The sequence below is a fragment of the Scleropages formosus genome, chromosome 19, assembly GCF_900964775.1.
Source record: "Scleropages formosus chromosome 19, fSclFor1.1, whole genome shotgun sequence".
NCBI lineage: Eukaryota > Metazoa > Chordata > Actinopteri > Osteoglossiformes > Osteoglossidae > Scleropages > Scleropages formosus.
In genome coordinates this window covers 21,068,355-21,077,160 of record NC_041824.1, presented here as the reverse complement: position 1 = coordinate 21,077,160, position 8,806 = coordinate 21,068,355, and positions in this window count along the sequence as shown.

The following is an 8,806-nucleotide window of genomic DNA, read 5'->3' as shown; positions in this document are numbered from 1 at the left end:
ATTTTTTTTTTTTTTACACGAAACTGTGAGTAGTGTCTTTTTTTTTTGGAAAATATGCTTTGAGTCTCTGACAGCACATAAGTGAGAGACTCAAAGCATAGGTGAGGCTGACAAATCAGACTCAAAGTGCAAGGCCAACATGACATGAAGCTAGAAAAGCTTACAAATTTTTCAGATGGGAAATTTGTGTGTATAGTAACCCACTCTAGATTAATCTACTTTGAGCCTCTGGTGGCAGCAGTGTGAATAACATTATTTTCAGGGAAATAAGACATTCCAGCACCCTGTAGAATCTAGGTTATTTACATATACAGTGGATATAAAACATTTTAGCTGAAAAAAAATAAATTGAACCTTTAAATGTGGCATTTTGCATAAGAACCTCCTGCATGACCTACAGTAAATGTGATTTAAAGCTTTTTTTTTACAAATATAGTCAAATATTAAAAGTCAAAGTATTTTGTGTTTCAACACAACTGTAAAAGTTATGTGGACAGTGAATTACCAACTTGGTGGAAAAGAATATAACCTTCAGCTGGGTCTTAAGGTGTTACTTTGTAATACACCTTAATATAAATAAATAGTTTATTTATTCTCACTTAATGTGGAACAAGTGTGTCTTTAATAAAATAAATGTTTCAGTCTGACAGGAGACAGCAGTGCGCGCTACTGGCCACAAGGGGGCAGTATGAGTCAGTGCTTCTCAACTGCATTTGCGTCTGCTGTCCATTAAGCACTATTCTGGACCTGACACTACATTTTTAGTTCTATATTAATACCAATAAAACATAACACAATTATGCTGTTTCATCGGTGATGTGGAAAATCGATAGATTAATTGGTTTAAAAGTCACATTTTACATTGTATGCCAACAATGTGAATCAATGAGTGAAAGTGACAGATTTACAGCCTGCGCAACATGGTAAGAGATGAGCGATGTCAGACTTTCGAAACTTGCAGGTGTATCACATACAAATATAACTGTAATTATTAAAGCAGTTTGTTAATAAACCACTACTGTTCCTTTGCCTCAAGGCTGTTCCCAGAAGTACCATTCGCTCCGGTAATAGCAGTAATAACTCATAATGTCAGGCAAGCGCATGCAAGCTCACCCATTATGCTGGAGGGAGGGTGGGATGAATGCATCTGAAATGATATGAATAAACAAAAAGAGAGAGCGATGCTGGGTTCTTCACAAGGCCAGTCAATCGCAGACTTTCATGCAGGTCACAGCGTAACCCCCCACTCTCCTCCACCCTCTGCTCACCTGCCAGCCTTCTATCCTGCCCTTTCTCACTATCTTCTCCTTATATTTCTCTGCTTTGTGCCACCTCTGCCAGGGCTTTACTCTCCAATAGTGTCCAGTGCATTCGGTCTGCCCTGTAACACTTGTTTCACTCGCGCAGGACATTCACCATGGTAACTCATGTAGAGTCCTGTGGTTTCCCTCTCTCCAGCTGTGCTGCCCTCAGCCTTGATGCTTTCTTGCAAAAGCAGCACATACCTCCGTCAGAGCAATGGCACTGAGTTTTTTCTTGTGTATGGTCAGTAAATAAGCAGAAACACAGAAAATTCTGAAAACAAGTCAAATTTGTCTTTCTTTGGCCTTCCCATAATCTCCACCCTTTTTCCTTTTTATTCCAGTAGGTGCAGTGAAAGATCAACTCCCAGCTCCTCTATTAACGTAAGTCACATTGTGCTGATTTTCCCTCATCTCCGCCCTTAATGCTCCACGGTATCCATTATCGCCAATGCTGCCTCCTGTCGTCCTGCGCTTTATTCTTCTTCTTATTGTTGCCTTGCCCTTCTTTCACTCTTTTTACATACTAGCAGTTGACCAACGAAAGCTCGTTTTGCGGAGAGCGGTAAACAACCTCCGTACCACCTCCCCTTTGCGGTACATCCTCCACCTTCCCTTTGCCTTATTTCCATCTGGAGCGGCTGCTCTTCGTTTGCACGCTATATCGACCTCTTATATTCACGGAAACTCTGCGGACAAACGTAAGCCTCAGTGCAGATGCAAATTAGGGACACGTATAAAGCTAAGAGACAGCTATGTCCTTTCAATGCGCAACAGGAATGACTCATTGCGAGAGGCAGCGATGAGATTGATTTCATGACTTATTTTGCCACTTTCCTATGAATAAATCTTCGGATTCTGGGAGACACCGAAAGGGGAACGAGCGGCTGAATCGTTGTTCCACCGCTCGCACTAAAAGAACCACGCAGCAGAGTATCATTCAGACCCAGATGAGACCGAAATGGTCAACGCCGGGGGGATTGAAGCCGTGCACGGGTTCGGCTGTCAGTCCAGGGGATGGGGGTTGGCTTAGGCTGCTGCTCCCTGCCACGAGGGAGTACAGATTTCCTCCGTCCGCGCGTTTAACACTGGCGAACACGTCTGGTCCGTTTTATTACATCCCTCTTAGACGCGCTGTGGAAGCGGGTCCGGCCCGGAGAATTTCCTCCGTCTGCACTGACCGCTCCGTGATGTTGGATGCTGCTCTTTACAGCCCCCCTGAGTTCCCACCAGACGCTCTGCTGTTATTTTTAATAGATTCCCAGGGTACTGTCTGCGAAGTCCAGTTTTATTTCAGTCCCATCCGTAGGTTTTGTCATCAGATCTATTTCGAATGAACTTGTTGCTCGACATGCTCCGGGTACTCGACTTACGAACACAACTGGGACCAGAAGTTGGCCGACCCAACCGACGTGTCACAGTCCATCGAGGCTCAATTACACAGATGCTCCTCAGGCCTCAGCCTTGGTTGCGTAAAAACCTCAGTAACAGCTATAATGCATTTAACAGTCCTCTGTGCGACTTTTCTTTGTTTCTTGCATTTTCATTCATCGCTCATCCTGTGCTGGTCTCTGTGCTCCTGAGGCTTTGCTAGAAACATGGTGCGTGAGGCGAGGGAACACTGTGGACGGGACACCAGTCCATCGCGGGACCTTCATTTTATTGTCCGTGGTTAACTTGAAGCAACACGTGAAACGTTTGTCAGCATCTGGTCACTCTCAGTTTGCTTTGTTGTCTACACAATCACTAAAAGTGCAATAATTGAGATGTACCGCGAATTTATTGACCGGGTAGGTTCCGCGAAAGCTTCGGATATACCTAAAATAAATGAGAAACATCCGCAGGAACAATTTAAATAGTTTCCCCCGGTGATTAATCCATTTTACCTCGGCATTTATTCCACGTACATTTTATTGTGATGCGCATTTCATCAAGTGCAATTTGCTGCGACGCATTTTTTGTTCATGCACAGCTGAACAAGTTTTACGTGGCTGAATATTTACTGCTGGCGTGTGGACTGTTCAGCGGAGTATTTATGTGCGTGTCTGCAAGCACTTGATTTATACTTAATGTGAAATGTGCTTGTTAAACTGCCCTTTAAAGTGATGGTAGGGACTTCGTGTTTTACCAGGCAGCATATAAATAAAACTCGAAAAGAATTCCTGCTGGCATCCTTTGTTTAATAACATTTAAATACAATCATGTGGGGACATCAAAGGAACAAGCAGCCAAGACCGTTACTGGAAAGATCTAGAATGATGCTGGGGAGCAGTGAAATTCTTTATGTTTTTATCCCTTTTGTGTTTGCAATAACTGCGAACGAGGTTTGTACGATAGGATCAGAGCACACCAGGCAGCACACCCGAAATGGAGAGTGTTTGAAGGTTTATTTACGGCTGGCTAATAACCATTTTGGGTGTTCCATCACATATATTTTATTGATGACATTATTTGTGATTCAGTGTCATTGTGTGTGATTCACAACTTTATTTAACTTTAAAAGTTTGAGCTTTGTAAATATAACATTTATTTACTTGGCTGATGGGGGGGATGCGGTGACGCAGTGGGTTGGACCGGGTCCTGCTTTCCAGGGGGTCTGGGGTTCTAGTCCCACTTGGGGTTCCCTCCAATGGACTGGTGTCCCATCCTGGGTGTGTCCTCTCCCCCTCTAGCTGTTCACCCTGTCTTACTGGGTTCAGCACTGGCTCCCCATGACCCTGCATGGGGTAAGCGGTTTCAGATGGTGTGTGTGTGTATTTGGCTGACTAGTTTTCTCTAAAGCAGCTCACAGTGTTGAACCACTTACAGCAATTCACCTATTTTTACAGCTGGGTAAAGTGTGCTTAAGCAGTATAAGGGTAGTGAAAAGAATTGGAGTAAATGAAGGGGACATATAGTGAGAAATCCAAAGCAATCTATGCAATACATAGAAAAGTATATGACCCATGAGAAATATGGTAATATGATGGAATTCAGTTGTTTTATATATAAAGAAGCAGAAGCTCAATTCTGCTGTTATGTGCCAGACGTTATATGCCAGCATTCATATTTGGCAGTATCTCACACTAGTCGACACAGGCTGCAGAAATGAGAACGTGTCACAAAACGAGGTCAGTCATCATGATCTAAGAGCGGCTTTAAATCGAAAGCCATACTGCGAGATGCTGTAAAGGAAAACGCGCGGCGATTATATTTTTATTTACATTTATTCATGTAGCACACACTTTTGTCCAAAGTGAGCAAGAGTGAATTTCACCAACAGATGGAGAGAAACAGATGCAGACACGTGACTCTTGAATTACACTCTATTGGTCCAATACCTCCATTCTTGCCGAGGTACATTACGCAAGTAGCTGTTTATAGAACTGATAAGGAGTCGAGTTTTTTTAAAACAGGCAACAAAGTGCAGATTTATGCAGCAAAACACAAGGAAGTCAGTCTGAAAGAAATGTGTGACCTCTCATCAATGCTGAAGGGGATTCAGCAGTTCTGAAGGAAACAGGGAACACATTCCACCACAGTAGAGCCAAGACTGAGAACCTAAAGGATTTTGATTTTGGACCTCTTGTGTGTGGGACCGCCAATGGGCCTGATGTAGAGGAGCACTGCAGTCCGGGTGACTAAGTGAGTGATCAGGTGGATATCGGTTGAGTATATCTCTTGATGGTCTCAGATGCTATTGGGAGGTGAAGGATGTTGGTTTTGGAGAGGTTGAGCTGTAGATGGTGATCGGTCATCCAAGCAGAGATGTCCAGGAGTGATACGAGATGTACTGCTAGCTCCAGGGCAAAGAGGAGAACAGCTGGTATTGATAATGCAGCAGTGGTAGGAGAACCGTAACAGGTGATGACAGAGCAGAAAGAAGCCGCGAAGGTGGAGAAGAGTGATGGGCCCAGTACTGAGCCCTGCAGAACACCAGAGATTTATTCCATAATGTGTCAATGAAAATAACCAGAACAGAGGTTCACTCCAGAAGAATGTACTGGGTCAACACAGACTTGCTGGGCTCAAGATAAATTTGCACATTTTACACTTAGTGACTGTAAACCAACGCCCCCCCCCCCCCCCCCCAACACCAGGTACAATATAACCAGATGCTACTGTTCCAGATTTTTGCAGCATTCGTTTATTATTTATTTGTTTGCATAATTGAAGAGCGCTCTGTGCTATGTTAGACTGTCCTAATTTCTGTATCCTACCAGATGTAGAGCGCTTGCAACGCTCTCACAACGCGTAGAGCAAATACCACGGTGTGCTAACTGGTAACTGATCGCTCGCGGTGTGAACAGCTGCCCAGAAGATACACCGAACACCCAAAGAGGCAGCTGCTTTAGAAAGGTGTCGTGTCGAACGGGCCCAGAAGTCGGTTAGGAGAACAAGAGCGAAAGAGCATGTATGACCGGCCTAAACTTGCATTTGGAGTTTGGCGGCAGCGCAGATCGCTTTGATGTAAATAAATTCCTCACTTCATAGGCAACTGCCAGAAATACTTCACGCAGCTGTTCCCACAGACCCAGCACGGCAAGATGAGTCGTAAAAATTCCCTTCCGCATATAGCCACCTATCAGACGAGCGCTTGCCTTTGTTCTGGGCCAGATTGTGACGCGACGAAGCGTCAGGTTTTCTTTCTTACGAATCGCTCCCACCCAGGGAACGGCGTCCGCCTGTAATTGATTTTGCTTTTTCAGACCCGTCTGCTGCTCAAATGGCCGTCGTTCATCTCCCGGCTGTTGGAATCACTGTGTGTTTTGGCACGGGCCGACAGAACGCGAATTAAACATCGTCAGCGGTGTCGATATCGGGGTTAAACCGGGATACCGTGGGCGTAAACCCTTCAGGTGACATACGAACGTCACATTCGTAGAAAAAAACGGCGCGGCAGGGTTCGTCAAGTCCGTTCTCACATTTCAGCGTGGCGTTAGAACAGCTTCTTCTTTTCGTGCTTTACGTCAAATGCTGCACCGGGGGACAATCACCTGAAAGCAATCTGTACCTGTGACATGGTTATTTTTTTACCCTTGTTGCGCTGAGCCTCAGAGAAGCATTGCTGTGTTGATGTTGAGTTATGAACTTGAGTTGGGAGCATTTTTGCAGGTTACACAACATTTTCCCAAATTTAAATTGCTTACAGCTGCAGGAGGAGGCCATTTACCACACTTTGACAGTGTCCATGTCTGTTACAAATGGGCACATGGAGAAGCCCTTATGTCAAACCATGGCAGTAAAAGACCTTGGAAGAAGCATGCAGCGTAGTTTACCGCGCCGCACGCTGCCCGGACCAGCTTTGTGGAGGGGACGCGGGGCGGTGCGGGTTCACCTGGTGCTGCTAGGGAAGCCCCCCGTCCTGTTCCTGGCAGCGTCCGGCGCTGATTTAATATACACGCAGCAATGGGACTTTCTCTCGACACTTCAGAGGAGGCAGTTACCAAGATTTTGAAAGCGAATGTCCTAATCCATCTTTCCCTCACTCACCACGGAGGAACCGTTATAACGGCAAAAATGCTTTTCCGTGTCAAACCTTTCCAAGAATAGCGCGCTGGCTTTCCCTTGGGAGCGTGAGTAAAACGCTGTATTTCATCTGGGAGATTATGATATTAACATATTTTGCACAGTCTATCGAGAGTTTATCCCAGCTTATTTGTATTTATCACACTTAAAAACACCCCTGTGTCCAGGTGATGGATCACGCGCACATTCTGTGCGGCTGTTATTTGGAAAAGGACACAAACAAGCAGCAGAAAATAGGAACATTTACATCATACTCCATGTATCCTATTAACTACATTACTTTTTATTTATCAAAAGTATGCTTCATGTATAAATTCAAATGAAAAAAAATCAAATAAACTCAATAACTCAAATATGTTTTCAGTTATATAACAGTTCAAATATATTACAGTTCATACACATAAATATAAATGGTTATCATAAAATATCGCACATTATAGAAATTGATAAAATATATTTATCAGTATGCAGTTTTGCAGTAATATTCCGTTTCTCTCTTAAGGGCGATGCAAAGACAGTTGAAGAAGTGTGTTGAAAACAGAGGAGAATTGGTTTTGGATTAAGGGAAATGTAAGAATGTAACTGTAAGAGAGCAAAAGTGACGAAAAGAGGAGAAAGTCAGAGAAGGCATATACCATCGGTCAAAACCTCTTCTTTGCATCTATCTCTAGCATAGACTGGAGGAAGGGTCTCAGCTCTAACTTGAGTTCTTGTCCTGTTTCTTTTTCTTCTCTATTTTCTCTTCATATTCTGACTTAACCAGGAGTTTAAACTAATGCAGTAGCCTTATTAACTATAACGATGCTTGGGGCTATGTGGTTTTATGCTGATTATTAGCAGAAGTACACAACTCGTAAATTTTATGTCGCGATGATGGGGAATGTCAAATAAAATAAAGCATTAATAGAAAATTTTATTAAATCAAGGCAATATTAAATTAGAGAAGAGTCTCATGCGGGCCTTGTGTGGTCAAAGTACAACATACAGATGCGGATGATTTGGGAAAAAAAAATGTTTATAATCCTTTCATAAGACATGAGAACATTAAGAGAAAGATACAAAAAGATAAAAGCAAAAAATGTATGAACAAAAAAGCAAAAACATACCATTCAGCTTGTAGTGGTGTTTTCAGATGCAGCATTTTACACCTTTAATTTGTTTTTGCTGTGTTGTGCTATGATGCGAATATTTCGTTCATTCATATATATATAAATTGTATATATATGATTATTTGTATATAAATGCATTTTCAGTTGCATGATTTTTGAATTCATTGCAAATTGCATATTCAGGTAAATTATTTACTTCATTTAATTTTTTAAAATTGTTATTACCACAGATTAATACTTTCTGTTTGACACTGGAGACAGTACACCGGTTTTGCAATGGAAAAACACAAGAATAATTTCTGTCCCACACCAAGTTGTCATTTTTTCTGTTTTTTTCTCTCCCACTTTACGCACAGAAACCAGGTACTCTGTTTTTAGGTCTCTCCCTCAAGGCATGACGTCCGCACCATCTCACACTAGAAGGAGAGCTCTGTTCGCCTGATTTCGCTCGCAGTCCCGCAGGAGCCCAGCCGACCGCAGGTATCTCTGAGTTGCAAAGTAGAGAGAATCTCTCAGGCATCTAACCCTCCCAGGAGGGTCCATGGGCCTCTTCATCACACATGGCTAAGGTCCCATTCTAGCAACTTGTAATGTTTCTTATTTGACTGACCGTATGTGTGCATGAGTGTTTGTTGCAGCAAAAAACAGTTCAGCCAGTTCTCATTAATATTATATATGACATAATACTGTATATCTCATTTTTATTGTGCTTTGGAAAGTCTGTTACAGATTCTTGTAAAATTATTTATATTCTCTGAGTGTTTTTTTTCTTGCCAGACATCCAACTGCTTGCCCCATGAAGTGAAAGTTCACCTAATAAAATATGAAACACGTTTTGTGTTATAAATATTATGTCTACCTTAGTGTGATTTTGACTGTAGATAGCTG